Source organism: Suncus etruscus, chromosome 2, assembly GCF_024139225.1.
Source record: "Suncus etruscus isolate mSunEtr1 chromosome 2, mSunEtr1.pri.cur, whole genome shotgun sequence".
NCBI lineage: Eukaryota > Metazoa > Chordata > Mammalia > Eulipotyphla > Soricidae > Suncus > Suncus etruscus.
Window position 1 is genome coordinate 23,715,037 of NC_064849.1, and position 17,980 is coordinate 23,733,016.

Sequence of the window (17,980 nt, forward strand, 5' to 3'; positions counted from 1 at the left end):
ACTTGGAATGGACAATTGGTTATTGATAATGAATCAATTATTTGGTTTTTATTTTCGGCCACACCCGTTTGATGCTCAGGGGTTACTCCTGGCTAAGTGCTCAGAAATTGCCCCTGGCTTGGGGGGACCATATGGGATGCTGGGGGATCGAACCACAGTCCTTTCCTTGGCTAGCGCTTGCAAGGCAGATAGATGCCTTACCTCTAGCGCCACCTGACCGGCCCCATGAATCAATTATTAACACAGGAAGCAACTTTGTTCCTAGTAGAACCACCAGCATTATCTGGGCTATTCCCACTATGTTATCATTGGATGAATGCCACCTCCAGCACCTCAGTGGTACTTCCAGTTTTGAGGTGCTCCTCTAGACATTATATCTGGGTAATATTGCCTAGAGCAGGCAGCTTCAGTGCCATGAACCTTTCCTTATCCTTTCAACTACTTCCTTTCTCTGCCAGTTCTCTTCAGTTGTGGTTTCTGGTATCATCATGTTACTGAAGGGAATGAAAGAACTTGCTGTTTAATGACTTTCTTGTTGGTGGCTGCATTAACAATGCATCTTATTTAATCTTTACCGCAACTTATTGATTGGGCACTCATATTATTCTGCAAGGAAATTGCAAATCATGAGGTTGATCGGTTTCTTGAGTGCCAGTGAGTGAAGTGAGAGTACACTGAAAAAGGGCTACATGAATATTGAGGGATGACCAAGCACTTGGCCACTGGCCATAGAGGTCTAACGTTAAGGGCCTTCCTGGCAATTTCCACTCCTGTTACATCCAGAAATTTTGGTGAAATGAGTTCTCTCTCTGTTCCTCCTGGACTCCTGATAAATTAGACTGGAGGTCATGCTTCCAAGGATATGTTCAGCCAATAGTAATTAGGACTGTTTACTACTGTCTGTGGGCCTGAATAGAAGTTATTAACACATACAGATGATCACTTTGAGGTGACATCTTGGTCTTTCTCAAATTTTGGTACATTGCCTCATGATAACCTTTCTGCCTCTCTTGATAACTTATAGAAGGTGCTGTTTCCTCTGCTCATAGGTTCTGGAGAACTTATACCTGGAGTCACCCCTGTTCTTTGAAAAGATTATGTAGAAAAATGAATGCACGCACAGGGTGGGGGATGAGATATATTATGAATTCAGTATTCTCAGTGTATAAAAGTGGAAGGCAGCATAGATTATGAGTACTACTTAACTATCTGTTCTGCTCATTTTTTTGAGTAGAAGGCTATCCAAGTTGACACATGGTGACTTTTACTACTTACCTACTGGCCTTCTAAATAATAACATTGGAGTTGGCAGCTAAATGTTGGGAAAGAAGTAGAATAGGGAACTAAACTTCAATCTGTTGATTTGTAAGGTTAGAGGCTGCTCGTTGGGCAGACAGGGTGTTTGAATTCACATCATTGTGGGCAATGTGTTCTTGTTTGGATTCCTTCATCCAGGCACTAATGTCCCCAGCCCTTCTTTGCTTCTCTTGTTCGAGACATGCAGAAATCAGAGTCCTCTGCATTGATTTCTTTATAGAAAAAAAAAAATAAAAACAGAAATGTTTCCATTTTCCTTGTTATTCAGTAGTCACCATAGCACTCAGCAGGGGGTACCCACCAGTCTTGAAGGAACTATGGCTCTGTTTATCTTCCTCAGAGGTGCTTGCTGATTCCAGTCCTCTATGTGGTTCTAGAGCCCTGGATCAGATTGATCCTCTTCCTCCCACAGTTTTCTCTTTTAGAATCTTTCCCACCAGAAAGTATCTTCTCCCTCTCTTTTTCTATTAGTGGTAGTTTCTACAGTTTAGCTTCATTTACAAACAGAGATGGAGACAAGATGATTTCTAGAATTGTCCTCCCTTGAAATCATCCAGCAAAGCCCTCTTAGTATTCTTTAAAGTAAATAAAATTACATGTTTTGCTTTCCTTTTAGGGGCTTATGACTCTAAAAGTGTTATTTAAACTGTAGAATTGTGGTCTTCATTGCTTTAAAGTCACCAAGCCACTGCTATGGGTGGCAACTGGGGGGCTGATAAGACAGGCAGAAACTTGAACCCTACCATACACCTCATAAATCAAAATTTCATTTTGGGAAAATCCCTGTGAGATCCTAAGTATAGTGAAGTTTGAGATGGACTGCTTTCCTGTGTTTTTGCATAGTTTTTTCTTTATGTCTTCCTCTTGTGACATAACAGTGGAAAGAACAAAGCAAGATATGTAGTACATCATGGTGGAAATCTTTTTAACAAGTACTTATCTGCCTCAAATTACTGTTCATTAATACCCGTGATGTTTAATGTTCTTGAACTAAGTTGATGCATATTCACCAGTTTCATGAAATTGTACATTTTATGGTGGTTTAAATTTTACCTATTATCAAGGAAGTCTCTAGAATATCAAGCTTGGGACTAGTTCACATTAGTCCATGGGCTCTTTAGTTATGTTGACTTGATAGAAGATAACTATAGGTAAAGAGATGAAGGCTGTCCAGAGAGAGTTTAAGGAATTGTAAACAAGAAAGCCATGTTTTGCACTGGCATCTCATAGCCCCTCAAGCATTGCTGGGAGTGACTCATGAGCACAAGAATTACTTGGCATGGCCATCAAACAAAAGAGAAAAGAGTGAGGTTGAGGGAAGAGAGGGGTGGAACAAAGGAGGTATCTAGAAACACAAAGTTGGAGTAATTGAAATCCAGTTTCATATTTTGATTAACTATGCCACACTCTTACCATTTTCATAGAAGAACCTTAGGTGGGGAGAACTCTTGTTTAGTTAAATTTTTGTGACTTCTTATTTTTTGGATCTATGCCTGGATGAAACACTAGTAAACCATGCAGTGGTCAAAACAGGGGCCAGGGACCATCCCAGTGAAGGTCCCAACTTGTTTACTTACGCCACCTGATGCTGAAATCAGTCTCCAGGGACTTTATCTCCCAGGTTCAATGATGGGAAATCGGCATGCAGATGACATCTCAGAGTGAAGAACTCTGGGAAATCTTTTATTTAATTGTCCCTAAAGTGTTCTAGGTAGGATTCCTGAAGAAAGGCTATGTGACAAGTTAGTGATTATGTTCAGGTCCTCTTGGGTGCTGGTTGTCAGTGAGGACAGTCCAGAGGGCAAGAAGAAGAGTTGCATCTCAGGGGCAGCAGTTTGCTGAGCTCCTCCTTTTGGAGAAAAAAAACAAATGGAAGGTAGGCCATTGTCCATGTGGGACTTTGATGAAAAAACTTGAAGCAGCTTTTGAGTAGATTTAAACAAAGCTCCTAGTAAGGCCGTTAATGTAGTATTAATTATAGCCTGTCCTGTTGGATGGCAATGGTGAAATTGTGTGCTTTGGTTTTCTTTTGAAGGCACTTTGTCAGCATCTGAGACTGTAGTCTATAAAGAATAGAAGCTATTGTTTCTATACTTTTATAACACAGCAGTGTCTGTGGCTAGATTTCAGGAGAACCTGTCCATTACACCATTACTTTAGGATTTGCTAAAAAAAAAATACTTAGGTATTTAACAACCTGTATATCAACTTGTTCTTTCTATTCATTGTCATACGTCCAGAATTTTCAGTCTTATTGATGGTAATATAGGGGCCCCACCTCCTACCCTATTGTTTTTCTTTTTTTATTTGATACTTTTGAATTTGTCATCATAAGCGTATTATATATAGAACAAAAGTAAATCTCTGAAATGTATGTATTTAGCTCATTTCACATTAAATACCTTTAACTATTTGAATAAGAAATAGAATGTTGGACTGGAGAGATGGTAATCAGGCACTAGTCTTGCATTCTTTTTTTGTGCTGACCTTTTTTCAGTCTCCAGTATTGCATATGGTCCCCAGATACCATCAGCAGTAATCTCTGAACACAGAGCCAAGAGTAAGCCTTAGCACCAGTGAGTTTGACACAAAAACAAAAATTGAGAAGGAGATAAGAAGAATCAGAAAAAAGAAAGAGCCTATGCTTTATTTGAGGGACACTCAGATTCAACCCCATGTGTCACATAGTTCACTGAGCAAGGTAAGAGGAGAATCCCTGAACACCAAATATGACCCCTGGTCACCCCCACTCAGGAAAAAAATAGCAGATTACTGATCCATTTATTTTATGTACCATTCTTCTTGTTTGTTTAGCTTTTTTGTATTTTTCCTCAACTTCCCTAAAACTATTTCTAAAGTGTTTTCTTAGAAACACTCTCTTCTACTATAAAACAGCAACTTCAATTTTAATTTGTTGCATTTTTGTACTTTGACTTTTTACGGTATACATAATAAGCCATCTTGCAAGGTGAATATTTATTTCATTAGGTGAAAAAACCTCTAGAAGATGATATTTGGATTTCTGAGTAGCTTCTTAGTCAAATGAGAGGATTTATTACTGAAAAAGTATAGATTTAGGAACAGAATGGTCACAAGCCTTAGTGGTTTTTTTCAATCACCCAGATATTGGAAGGATATGAGCACAACTATGTAGTCTCAAGACACATCAGAGAAGCTTCCTGATTATTTGCAATAGCTTTTTTTTGCTCTTTATTCTTCATCTCCGACCTGATAACCAGGCATTCTCTTCATTGCACTGCCTGATGGGGACAGTAGAGGAGTCAGTGGTTAGTTGTCCAAGACCACCACACAGAATAGAGGGATGAATAGGGAGGATGAAAGCAGAATCTTTTCCTTATGAGGTCTGCCTCTTCTGCTCAAGGGAGCCTTAGCAATATCAGTTGAGTGTCTGCCAAACACCGCCCCTCCCCTTTTTAACTTAGCCTCCTACATCACGTGGAGCACTTGTCTCTGTGTCCTTGCATATGTTGGGACTTGACATCCAGGCAACTCCTTCTTTTCTTTGGAGGAGACACTACTGACAACATCAGTGACACTGATGAGCATGGCTTGGACACTGTTCATCAGGTTGACTAGTTGTTTTCTATGTAGTGGTACAACAGAGTTCACAGGCATGAAGGAAGAGCCTGAATCTAGTTATCAAGAGAGGCCCTGAATATGGGCACCCAGTGGAAACCCTGTTCCTCTGGGGAACAGAAACCTGAATACTTTCCTTTAGATTATTCCCTGGAGTTGGTTCGGGCCTCAGCTAATATGCATGTTCAATGGCTTCTTCAATGTCCCTAGTCAAAGATAGCAGCTCTGTGGCAGGGTTTCTGGGTTTCAGTCCTGTAGTTCCTTAGCAGGCTGATGTTCCTGGTCTCTCCTGCCAGATATTTGCAGTTCTTGTTCCTCTGAAAATATTTAGAAACTCCTGCCTTGCACTGCAGTGGGCCTGGAGAGGCCCCTTCAGAGCTCCCTTGTGTCATTGGGGTCACTGTTAGAGACACTTCCTAAGAAGTCAGTACTTAGTTCAGAATTCATAATGATTTTGGCTCAACTGTCTTTTGGCTATGCCCTATCATTCCAAACAGACTGCTCCATGCCCCAATACTGTGATGCAGTTTAGGTCAGCAGGCTAACAGGGAACTTTTCACCAAACTCCCTTTTTCCACATTCAAAAGAACCCTCAGCTGAGATGTCAGATAAGAGAGAAAAGAAAGAGGCCCAGGAGGAATGAAGTAAAGGGAAGTGAGGCCGGAGAGATGAAAGCAGAGGCACAGGAGCTTGGGGGTCAGTAGGTGGGAGGTCAACCCCTCTTTGTCAACTGGAAGGACCAGGCCTGTGTAAGGGAAACAAGAGAGGGGCGTTCGCAGCAGTGAAGGATCGGCACTATGGTCTGCTTCAAAGACCTCCACAGGGCAGGCAATGTGTACATTATCAATTATTGTAGATTATCTCCTCGATTTTTTCCCTTTCTCTCCCAGCTGCCAACGATTAGACGGTACATCTGGCAGCAATTCCAGTGTTTCGTCAAGTTACTCAGGCTATATGCCACACTCTGCTTCAGTTTTTCAGATGAGAGTTGAGGGGAGAGATTCTGAAAACAAAAGCCAGCCAGTTTGTCCCCCAACAATTATAAACATGCTTTAGGACCTGGAGAGAGTGTATGAGAAGCTCCCATTTCAGCCTATTCACAAGAATTCTTTGCAAATTCTTTCATGGAGCCCTGGAAGCCTTTCCTTAGCCAACTTAGAGGAGGGGATTGGGGAGGGGACTTCAAGCTTCTAATTTCTTCTGGGAAAGCAATAGAAGTGGCCTTTCAGTGTGTTGCTATGGATAGGCTTCCTTTAAGATCTGCTCAGAGATATGCTAATACTATCTGTTCCAATATTTAACTCATGCTGGTCTCTGTGTTGTTGGCTAGTTCTTTGGTCTAGGATCAGATCACAGGTCATACTATACTATTTACCCTTTACTTTTGACATTTTCTCGAAACCACCTCTGTCACAGACACCCATCTCTCTCCCCCTAAGGTGCTCCTAATTTTGGCTTCAATATGAAAACTTGGCAGCCATCTAGCTGTGGATTCACTCTTCCTTGCTTGTTTCACTGCAGTGCTTTTGGCTAGTGTGTTTACAAGTGTCAAGAGAAGATCCAAGGGTTTTCTAGAATGTTGGATAAGCAAACAAACAATAAGAATGTTTGAGACTGGAGAGATCTACACTTAAGTTGCTGTCTTGCCTAGTAAAGGACACTGGATCAATTCTCAGCATTGCATATGGTCCCCATGCACTACCTGGAATGACTCCTGACTAGGAGTTGTTCCTGGGCATTACCAGGACATAACCCATTTCAAATGTTTGGGGAGCTATTATATGTCAAATACCATGCTAAGAATTTTTTTCAGCCCATTTTATTTAACCTCTATGAGAATCTTATTGTAGATACTGAATGGTATATACTGTATGAGAAAATATTGAGTTCTAAACTTGCCCAGTATCCCAAAAGAATGAACAGCAAAGAAGAGATTACATAGGGTTTCTTCTAAATTTTAGCTTGGAAATAGGTTTTTAAGTTAAAATTGTTAAGTCTTGTTTAAGTTCCATTTTCCTTCTTAGAATAACCTTTGTTGAATTGAATTTCTAAATAATCTTTCAAAATTTAAAATTGCATTCACTTTACTCACTGATAACTCAACTAGTGGCATCACAGGAGAATTTGCATATTTGTTATCCGGCTTTATTACAAGCATCTGAATGGTTATCTTCAATGTGACTCTATTATATTGAGGTTCTACTTGTGGTCTTTGGTGGCCTAGGATAGAAGGGTGTATTTTCCATCCTTCCTAACACTGACTCTTGTTTAAAAATTGTTCTTGGTGTCTAGTGAAATAGTAGAGGGGTTAAGGTGTTTGCCTTGCATGTGGCCAACCCTGATTTAACCCCTGACACCTCAATTGAGTCACTGAGGACCAAAAGCAATCACTCCTGAGAACCTTCAGATATGGCCACAGAAACTCTTCCTCCAAAAGAGCAAAAGTAAACTGTGGAAAATTTAGGGACTGGAGAAATCATACACAGACCTCAGGTTTAGACCCCAGCATCACACACATTTCCCTGAGCACGCACACACACACACACACACACACACACACACACACACACACACACACACACACACGATAATTGTTCTCATAAACCAGAAATCTTTATGACTTGCCTTTTTATAGCAAAGAATTGTGCGTAATTAATACACTTGAAAAATGCTACCTGGTACTTTTATACTCCAAACCAGTAGCTCAAAACAAAACAAAAAACAATCAGTAGCTTGGAAACAACAATAACAAACTAGTTAAACAAACCAAGAAACAATACAAAGTACAGCTGACCTAGCTTCAATCCCTGGCATGGTCCGTGAGCTCCACTAAGCGTGATCCCTGAGTGCAGAGCCAGGCGTAAGCCTTGAACACCACTGCCTGATATGGCCCCCAAATTTAACAAACACCTACAGTAAGTCTTTTTATTATTGTTTAGACATTTTCTATAAAAGAAGGAAGAAAACTCACTTAGCTTCAGAGTCTTGGATTAAATTCTTCCCAACAAATCTCATCAGCCTTTTCAAAACAAGAAGACAAAGGATCGAGCCTTTATGATTTTTAATGACAATTCCTTAGATGTGTAGTGAGGCAAGTCTGCTGCTGATCTTACAAGGGACAGTTGAGAGTGGCCTTGTCTTCTGGAGAGCCACTGTAAGGAGTTTGGACATCTACTATATAGAGATTAAGACCACATCACTGCCGAGTCTTGTGGTTCCTTTTAAAGATGCTGGTTCAGTTCAATACATTTTTCTTGCATTACCGAGTTCTTCCATAAAGTCAACCACAGCCCATATTATCAGGGAGTCCGACTAAGCGTGTGGTGAGCAGGAAATAGATTAAACACAGGTTTTCCCTTTTCTCTGACTGCCAAAAGTGATGTCAGTGGTATTATGATCCCATCCTCTTGCCTGCTGCGAACACATGATGCCTGCTTCATTCTCAGGTTCCTAGGCTCTTATGGAGAAGTGGATGTTTGATAAGAAACGATTGGGTCTTTGGACAATTACTCAAATGTAAAATCTTTGCTTTCCTGAACAACTTCAGGGAGAGGGTGTAAAACACACACACACACACACACACACACACACACACACACACACACACACACACACACACACACACATTTTTCTTAGCGGTTCTCAGGAAAAGGAAGGATTTAAGTCCACAGAACTAAATCTACTTGATTTCGCCTTTGCCTAATTATAGACATGGTACTATCAACACTTTCTACTATTGCAGTACCACATTGTAAAAGGAGTCGTGATTTTAAGGGAAGTCTGATGGTTTCTTTAAACCCAGACCAATGCAAGCTATGTCTCTCATTCTGCAGCTCAGATGAAAACAATGACTCAACTTATATTATAGCCCTCAGAGTAATCGTATCTTTCCTGTGAGGGAAAAATGAAGGAGGAAATTGCTCTCTGTAGTTCGCCATCTGGCTGTCCTCAGGTTGGAAAGATGGCTTCACACTTGCAGCATTTGGAGCATTTGTGTATTTGGGAAGCACTTCATTCAAAGGAAGCACATGTGGAGTGTTAAGTCTTGATTTTTGCAGGGGTAATGTCACATGTAGGGTACTCAGGACTAACTTCTGGTTCTATGTTGAGTAGTGTCTTCTGGCAGTGCTGAGTATATCCTATTTGGTGCTAGGAATTAAACTGGTGTCAGTATGGCATGTAAGGAAGGTATCTTTACCCCTGCACTACCTCTCCAGCTCTAGAGTATTAATTTTTTTGGCTCTTCTCTACCTTCACTTTCCAGTGTATGTATGGGGGTGTATATTTTTCTGATAGTAAGTAGAGCAATTGGAGACATTTTTATTTCCACAGGGGCTGTTGACCTCTTTAGCTCTGATGCCAGACCTTCTTTGCTTTCTTAGCCTACTCCCTATTGCTGAAACAAAGGAGAAATAAGTGGAGTGACTATTTATTTGACTCAAGATTATTTTTTCCTCAACGTTGATTCCAATTTTCTGAAGACATATTGGGCAGAGCCTTGAATTGTTGAGGACTGATGTGCTCATTTTACTTTGCCCCCCCTCCCTCCCTGATTGCCTAGATAAACTTCAGACCACTGCCTTCTGCTGTGGGCTGAAGCAATGGCTGGGGTACCTCCTGGGTCATCCACTCTCACCTTCTCCTCCACCTGCTTTCCTTTCTTGGTGGTCTTCTCAAGTCCCTACCCCTTTGCCCCCCCCCAAGGTCTCCCACAGGCAACAAAAGGGGAACTGGAGTGTGGTGGCTTCTCTGGCTGGCATTGCTCCCAAGTGTTCTCCTTTGGCAGTGCAGAGCACTCAGGGCTGGCCTGCAGACCTTGTTATTTTCCCTTCTCATCTCCCCTGTGACTTGTACCAGGCGAAAGTGCTATTTCAGCAGCAGCTCCGTGAAAACACTGGTTTAGCTGGATGGTTCTCCTTTGCCATTTAAGACCAAAGGATTCCAGTCTCTCCAGCTCCATTCCAACCTATTTTAAAAGATGTTGGTTTTCTTTCTGTAGCTGAAAGGACTTTCTCCTTTTATCATAAAGTAGGGAACATCTTGCTCTTTCTTAACTGTAACTTTAGTTCTTTAGTTAATGCTTAACTTGTGTGTGTGCGCGTGGGGGGGCTTTTAAGTTCTGAAAGCTTTAAAACTTAGACTGCCTTTTTATGTTGTTGCTGTCTTTTCCTACACACACACACACACACACACACACACACACACACACACACACACACACACACACACACATGATTTGAACCTACATGGTAAAAAGTAAACAGTCTCCCTGTCTTGAAATCTCCCTTTACTTTTTTTTCTCCCTCTTTGGGCAATGAACATGGCTAAGAGCTGGACAGATTAGTTTCCAAACTAGCATAACCCTATTACAAAGAGCACAGAACTTAAGACCTAAACTGGAATTCTAATAATTCCTTTCCTAGGGTTTCACTGTCCATCAAATGCTCTGTGGTTTAATTTGTCCATCTAAAAGGCATTATGTGAAAATGTTAGCATGAGGAACACTGATATACAATCAGAACTAGAAGTTTACGTAGTACTAATGGTCATTAAAGGCATTCACTTAGCCCTTTGGCCATATTTATAAGTATTACCTTACAAACATAATACATTTGCAGTATTTTATTAGGGACTTCATTATTATCTAAGCATTCCGGAAATTTTCTTCTGCCCTGAACAAGGAGTACTCTGAATTCATGAATATCAGTGAAATGGCTGATGAGTTATGATCAGATTATGACATATTCTGGACTATAGGTAAAATAAGAAACTAACAAACAGCTGGGCAGGTGATATAGATGTATGTCTATGCATGCAGGTGTGCTTAGCATCCAGAGCTCTACACACCCCTCCTGGCCCCTGATTCCATCTGAGGCCCCATTATACCTAGTTCAAAGGACTTTTCTCTCCTGGATCTTCTAAATGCTTCATTGTCAGAAATATTTTTACTATAGGAAATCAAAATGAAAATGGAGATGGTCTCGAATATTGAGAAAGTTTTTTTTAAAATCAAGTTAAATTTGTGACCCAACTTTTCTTCTGTCACCCTAATATTTTCTGCTCTAGCCCTGATTGTCCTCAGTGTTATTGGGCTTGTGTGGCACCACATTGCCAAATCGAAGCATTGAAAACTTAAGCCAGTTGAGTATCACGGAACATCTGGGCTTCTTGAGCACCACTTAAAGACCCTTCCCAAAGTTGGTTAACATTTAAAATATTTTTTGTTGATCCATTCTTTAAGAATGGGAAAGATCTATGATTAAGACATTACTTCCTTGTCTGTCTTAATCATTTTTTTCACATTCAACACAGAATTTAAAAAATCCAAATCTTGGGGCCTGAGAGATAGTCAGTGGTAGGGTGTTTGCCTTGCACGTGGCTGACCTGGGATGGACCTGGGTTTGATTCCTAGCATCCCATATGGTCCCGGAGCTTGCCAGAAGTGATTTCTGAGCACAGAGCTGGGAGTAACCCCTGAGTGCCACCAGGTGTGGCTCCAAAACAAAAACAAAAATTCCAAATCTTTTAGGTAAATGATGATATTAGAATCACAGCTGAGTAATGGTTCTAAATAGTTGTTTTCTCTGGGTGAGAGAAATCACCAGTAATATTTATGCTCTCTTTGCATTTTTCTATATTTCATTTGTGAATTGAGTCAAGAATTTTTTGAAGGCATAGCTGCTTACTTGAATTTTTTTTTAAAGGCTATTTTGATACATTTCTGCATTTTCTTTGTTGAATCCACAATATAAGATTTCAAACAATGATCTCCATTCAAGAAGTCATTTCTATTCCGTTCTTCACGCCAAGCATTGCTGGATGAGTAAGAGTTACTTCCTGGCTGTGTTTTAGTGACAATAACCACGCCATTTATATTTTGCTTTCATTAGTAAAAGTAGAAAGTGCTAGGCTCTTTCTAGCCAGATATTTATAAAGGTGTTGCACTTGACTCAAATTAACAGGAAGTTGCAAGGCATTTACATATAACTTAGTGGGTTTGACTGAAATGTATTGTTGAAAGACTAAGATCCCTCTTATGCTGATATCAGTCTGGTGCTGTTTTCAGCTTCTGAGAAAGCCCATCAATAGGCTTCAGTCAGTTTGAAAGGAAGCAGGAGCCTTACTATTTTTTTTCAGCTTTAGGAAGCATAGTTTAAGTGGATCTCCTCAGAAGATATAAATTCCTTGTAGATGCAATAATGCAATAATCCATAGGTCTCAAGTAGCATTGCTCAAGTGTTGACTTCTTTGATAATACTTTAAAAATTACATTTTTCATTACTGGCAACAGGATTAGGTAGGTTTTATCTTACAAGAAGACACACATGGAAGAGTAGAGTAGATGCTGACATGGTGATGAAATTTTGTCAAAATGCAATTTCCTGCTACTAAGTCTCGCGACAGGTGCATCGTCTTCCTGGGTTCAGAAGTTATTCCCCAATGATGTAACTAGAGAGAATGTATCATAGACACATTACAATTTGATATTTGCACAGCTTTTCTCTAAGGAGATGCTCTGGTTCTTTTTTTGTTTCCAGTGTAGGCCTGTGACAAAGGCATTTTTGCAGTTGTAAAGCATGGTAGCAATATTCCCCTCTTAGGGTTCCTATGAGTCCGTTGGGCTTGTATATGTAAAGGACATGAAACATACTTGCTACTGTTTTAGTGCTTATTATAGACTTTGCCATTGCATTTTAAATGTACCACTTAATAGATACTCACTAGAGGGAGATTAGGATATATGGGCTTTGCTTTTAAAAAACAAACACACATTTTTAAATTTAAAAAATTTAAAAAATCTGTGAAATACATGTTCAACTTTCTTCAAGTGAGTTGTTTTGGTTAAGCTCACTCCTTTTTGATGTTAGTATGTCAGAGAAAGGCAGACTGAGCCCAAGACCCACTGTAAAAAGACCCTATAGTAATATAGGAGGTTCCTTTGCAACGAAATTCACCAGCGCAATCATGAACAACTGTTTTGGGAATCTTAGTTTGAGAGCTGTTTAGCTGTAGATAATGCTTTCCTGGGAATTCTTACTCAGCTTAATCAACCCCTTTATTCACCACATTTGGCTCTCTAAGCTTTTTGGCTGTCTCCAAAGATCAAATGTGCCCTCAAAGGTCCTAGACTGGATGCTATAGAGACTGTTCAAAAGAATATGCCTAAGGCTGAGAGGGCAGCTACCAAAAAAAAAAAAAAAAAAAAAAAGGAAGTAGAAACTTGAGAAGCATTCCAAAAATGCTTCTCACAATGGCAGCATGATTGAAGGAGTATTCAGACCCCAAGGTGGCTCCGGAGAAGAATGATTCTCACTGAAGCCTGTCTGTTACATCCACCTCATGACCTCATAGCTGTGTGTGTGTGTGTGTGGTGTGTGTGGCACAGCCTTAGACAAAATAAAAAGATGAGGGAATGTGGAGGTGGCTGGGTGGGAAGGATCTTTGGGTCATTGATGGAGGGAAATGGGCACTGTGGTAGTGGATGTAGGATTGGAGCAATGCATGAATGAAACTGTCTTTAATACTATTGTAAATCACAGTATCTCAATAATAATATCTCCATCAATCAAGATGGAGCAGGGGTTAAAAAATAGCAGATGTCAGCTTGAGACTCGCCCTTTAAGTTTGCCTGGGTTTTTGTGACCTCTTTCTAACCTTCTGTCCTTATTCTCACCCAGTTCCCTGAAGGGCTTTGCCCTTTTCAGACATCTAAAGAGATGGCACCATTAGGTAGCATTTTTGGATGAGTGCTGTTATGATCAGGATAGATGATAAACTTGGCTTTGCAAAGTGATACGCAAAGACTTTGCAGTAAAAGTTGCAGGGAAGATGAAGCCTGGGGTTTCCTGCGCTTTCAACAGGACTCTGGTGTGGAAAGTTCCAGGGATAGTTACAGAGTGGCCCAAAGCCATAGATTGCAGCAGCATGGGTTGAAGCCATATTCTCTTCTCGCCTCACAGGACTGTCAGAGTCCGCCCCTCAGCACCAGGCAGGTTGGATCCAGTTTGTTCCAGTGCTGAGCAGTTCTTTCAGCTGTTCTGGAGGAGAGCCAGATGTAAAATGAAGAGCATGCCCTGTGCCCTTTGCTTTCCCGTTCTCCTATTTGACAGTTTCTTTGTTTGTTCCCAGCCCTTTGATAAAGAATGGCCCGTCCTACCTCATTTGTGGTCCAGTGCAGTGAAGCCAGATCTAGATAGGCCCTACTGGAGGAAACTTCTGAGAGATCTAAACCTAGTTCAGGAAAAACTGGGAAGATGACTAGCGAGAAGGAAATCATTCTCAGGTGTTTTTCCAAAGGATGGGTTTTCTTTCACTTGTAGAAGAAACCACACAAAGGAAATCCCATTTCTCTGGCAATAGCAGTCTGTCTGCCTTTGGTTAAAAATAAACAATTAAACAAATTACCTGAAGTAATTATGTAAATACTGAATTGGTTGGCTGCTGCTAGCTTGATTTTCAGAAAAGAGGAGGAAGCAGAAATTTCCAGGGGTCAATATTTATGTGGTGTAAAGCCATCTGTCACCATCTCCTATGAAGATGAGCATCAACTTCATCCTGATTGTATCACACACAAAGCATGGCCCTATCCCTTTATCTAGTCAAGATGTATTTGCCACCTACAGTTGGAAGCTTAACTTTCACTCTTTTGAGGGAGGGGGTACACCCGGCAGCTCTCAGGGATTCCTCCTGGCTCTGCACTCAGAAATCACTCCTGGAAGGCTTGGGGGACTATATGGGATTCTGGGAAGCGAACCCAGGTCCATCCTGGGTTGGCTGGGTGCAAGGCTGCCCTACCACTATGCTATCTCTCCAGTCTCAGCTTCCACTCTTTCAAACACTCTTTTCTCCACCCACGCCACATTCTCCAGTATCTCTTGCTGTCTTCTACATCCCAAGTGGCTTGTTTTTCAGATGTCTCTAATGGGGAGTGTGCTTTGTCCCAAACATTTTTTCAACTCCTAATTGCTATGTGCCAGCCATGGTGGTAAACTATGCAGTTGCAGTCCTGAAACAACGCAGGCATCATCATTATTTCCACAGCCCTAGATCATACCATTTCTCCCAAAGCAAGCCAAGTATGTCAACATGGTGCTTTTCTTATCAAACGTTTTCTTGCCTCAATTGTCTATACCTCTGGCACTTTTTTGTTTTAAGGCCTGTGTGTTGTCATGGGAGTTGTAAGGAGTTCCTTGCAAGTATTTTTATAAATCAATGGTAGTATCTTTGCAAGTATTTCTACAAAGCAATAGTAGTATTCAGGAGCAGAATTCATCATGGCATTCTCCATAGTGCTTCCTGAAACAGCCATTTACTCCTTTAAAACATATTTATTGATGAATTACTCTGTGCCACATCCTGCTTGGGATATTCTATAAATATTGGTATTTGTCAGTAACTTCAGAGTGCATAGAAAATAAGCACTCAGCAGGACTGTCTTGTGTAATACTTGAGAGGCAACGAGGCTTGATGAGATGGAAATGTCTCTCCTTCCTGTAAGGGAATGAATGATGCCCCTCCGAGGTCTGTCTTCTTGAAGTGCGTTAGAAGCAATGTTGTTTTTCTGCTGGAGTGATTTATTTCCATAGATCTAAATCAGAATTCTTTCAGCTTGTTCTGTTTAAATGATTGACTAAGCCTGTTAGTGTGGGCTTCCTTTGCCATCCAAAATCCGCGTGTCAAACTATGTCACATTAGAAAACCGATTTCGAATTTGGTAAGGTAACTTCCAATTCTAAAACCTGTAGCTGGGTTTGAGCCAAAGGGGATTAAGCAGAGCCTGCCTGTGCCCTGCTTAGTATCTTGCATAGTGATTTCTCACAATCTCACTAATGGGATGGTTGGGTTTTCATCATAAACACATCAAAGCTTTTTGTATTTTTCTGTTGCTAAACCTCTGAACTGCCCAATGTGCATCGATTTGTTTACTGATTTAATATTGACTCCTCTGAGTTTGTGATGGCTTTTGACTCTTGCTTTTTGAAAGAAAAACATGACAAGCTACATGTAGATCACTCTTAGCCCATACTGACGGCCCTTCTTAACTAGAACCCTGAAAAGTGAACATGCATTTTTAAGATGCCTGTGGTGATGAAGTCTTTTATTTTCTTTTCAGAATGAAGACCTAAATGACCTCAGCAAATCCTCCTCTCACTCATGGGTACCCAGATGCTAACTATTTCGTGATTCACAACCAGGACCTCACATCTTCCTCCTCAGTAGATGGTACGATGCATCCATTTCAGTTTGTTTACTTTACACAATCCTCAGGAGTTCCTTGACTGAACTGCACGTTCTCTATTGTGCCAAGAAAAAAAAAAAAAAGCACTGTGATACCAGAACAATAAGTCTGCTTTTACTTCATCGTCAACCTTAAGGGACTTAGCCGGCCACACGAGCAGTTGTGTCCAGCACCACCATGCCACGAGAGACTGGGTTTACTCTCCTTGCATTCACAAGATCCATTTCATCTGCTGCTGAAACTGTGTTCAACAAAACAGCATTGTAAATTATGTCATACAGAAAAAAAAAAACAAAAAGAAAAAACTGTTCATGGTGGGTGGAGAGAATATTAAATATTTAACAGGTTTTGATTTATATGTGTAATTTTTTAAATTAAAATGTAACTTTTTCTTACAGCACATCTTTTGTTTTGGATGTGGAACTGAGGTATAAAAAATGTTCTGTTGTAAAGCGTGGAGCAAATTCTTAAGACAAGGTTAAGACTGAGTAGACTAGGGTACGATCCTTGTTTTAAGATTGTAATTCAGAAAAAAAAATAATATAATAAGAATCATAGTGCCATAGATGGTTCTCAATTGTATAGTTATATTTGCTGATACTATCTCTTGTAATATAGCCCTGATGTTGAGCTGAGATCCTTACAAGAATTAATCTTAATTTTGTATTTTTTCTGTAAGGCAATAGGCCATGTTAATTAAATGGAAGAAGGATATATTCTACTGGGTATTTTCAAGTGTCAGCTTAAAATTGGCAATTGAATGGAAGCAAAATTGCAAGAAAGGGAAATCAAAGTCTTCCATTGTATATACTGCAAAGAGGAGGAGACATGGGTTGAACCCTCCAAATCAAAAGCTCTCTTTGGAATGAAAAATGTGGGTGTTTGTAAATTCTGGAAATTTCTTTCTTTTCATAATAAACTAGAGACTGTTGATCTTTGCTGTTCCCCTTCCCCCACTTCTGTAAGCTTACTGCTCCATTGTCACCTTTTCCCCCTGTGCACACAATTAGGGGATTTTATTCCCTGCATTGTCTTGGAAAGATGGTAAGACAAGTGAGTGCTTGTTTTTCATTTCGAGCCAGAAATTAAAGTTCCCCCAAAGTGGTTTTTAATCACGACCAGGCCTACATGTCATTTGCCTTGCAACCCTTATCTCATGTTTTCTGAGCATTTGCAGTGTTACATTATTTAACCGACTCTAATTTGGGCCCATTTGCCCTGGTGGATTGTAGCCTGTTAGATATCAGCTAACACAACCCTGTGTCCAGAGAGCACATCAGAGCTTGTTATCGAAATGATGACTTGCTATAGAAACATAGCCAACAGAGAAAATATTCATTCTTCTTTTTTTTTTTTTTTGCTTGGAGTATACACACATCTTAGAAATTTTCCTTGTGAAAAAGAAAGGCAGTATGTGAACTTAAAGATGTTGCCTGCAGAGTTTTCTTTTTAATATTTTGAAACAGGATACTTCCTAAAGATGAATGAATGAATGCCACTATCAGGCTTCCATCCTACTCTGTGTAATCTATCAGGAATTCTCAGCCCTATTGGAAAAAGGAACAACATTGTCTCTTTCTCCAAAAAGTTTAATAGGGGCCTGGGGATATAAGAAAGGGGTTGCCTGGGACATTGCACTGGCTGCTGCCCCTCATCAACTGATTTGGGGACCCTCTGCTCTACACTATATGGGGTAGAGATCAGTGAAACACCCCTAGCATCAACACCAACACCAACACCACTACAACTACTGAGACCTGTTACTGTTAACTGGATATCATGTTCCTCATGTACAAGATGGCTGTACAGGGTTCATTGTTATCAGTT

The 17,980-nt window shown here is 40.4% G+C and overlaps 1 protein-coding gene across 1 annotated transcript in view; it reads left to right on the top strand.

The window, feature by feature from the left end:
• Positions 1-17,271, top strand: part of IRS1 (insulin receptor substrate 1) — a 64,673-nt gene extending 47,402 nt beyond the window's left edge. The window contains exon 2 of the mRNA XM_049768302.1: positions 16,028-17,271. The gene's annotated coding sequence lies outside the window, so the exon portion shown is untranslated. The remainder of the gene's footprint in view (positions 1-16,027) is intronic.
• Positions 17,272-17,980: the final 709 nt, after the last annotated feature.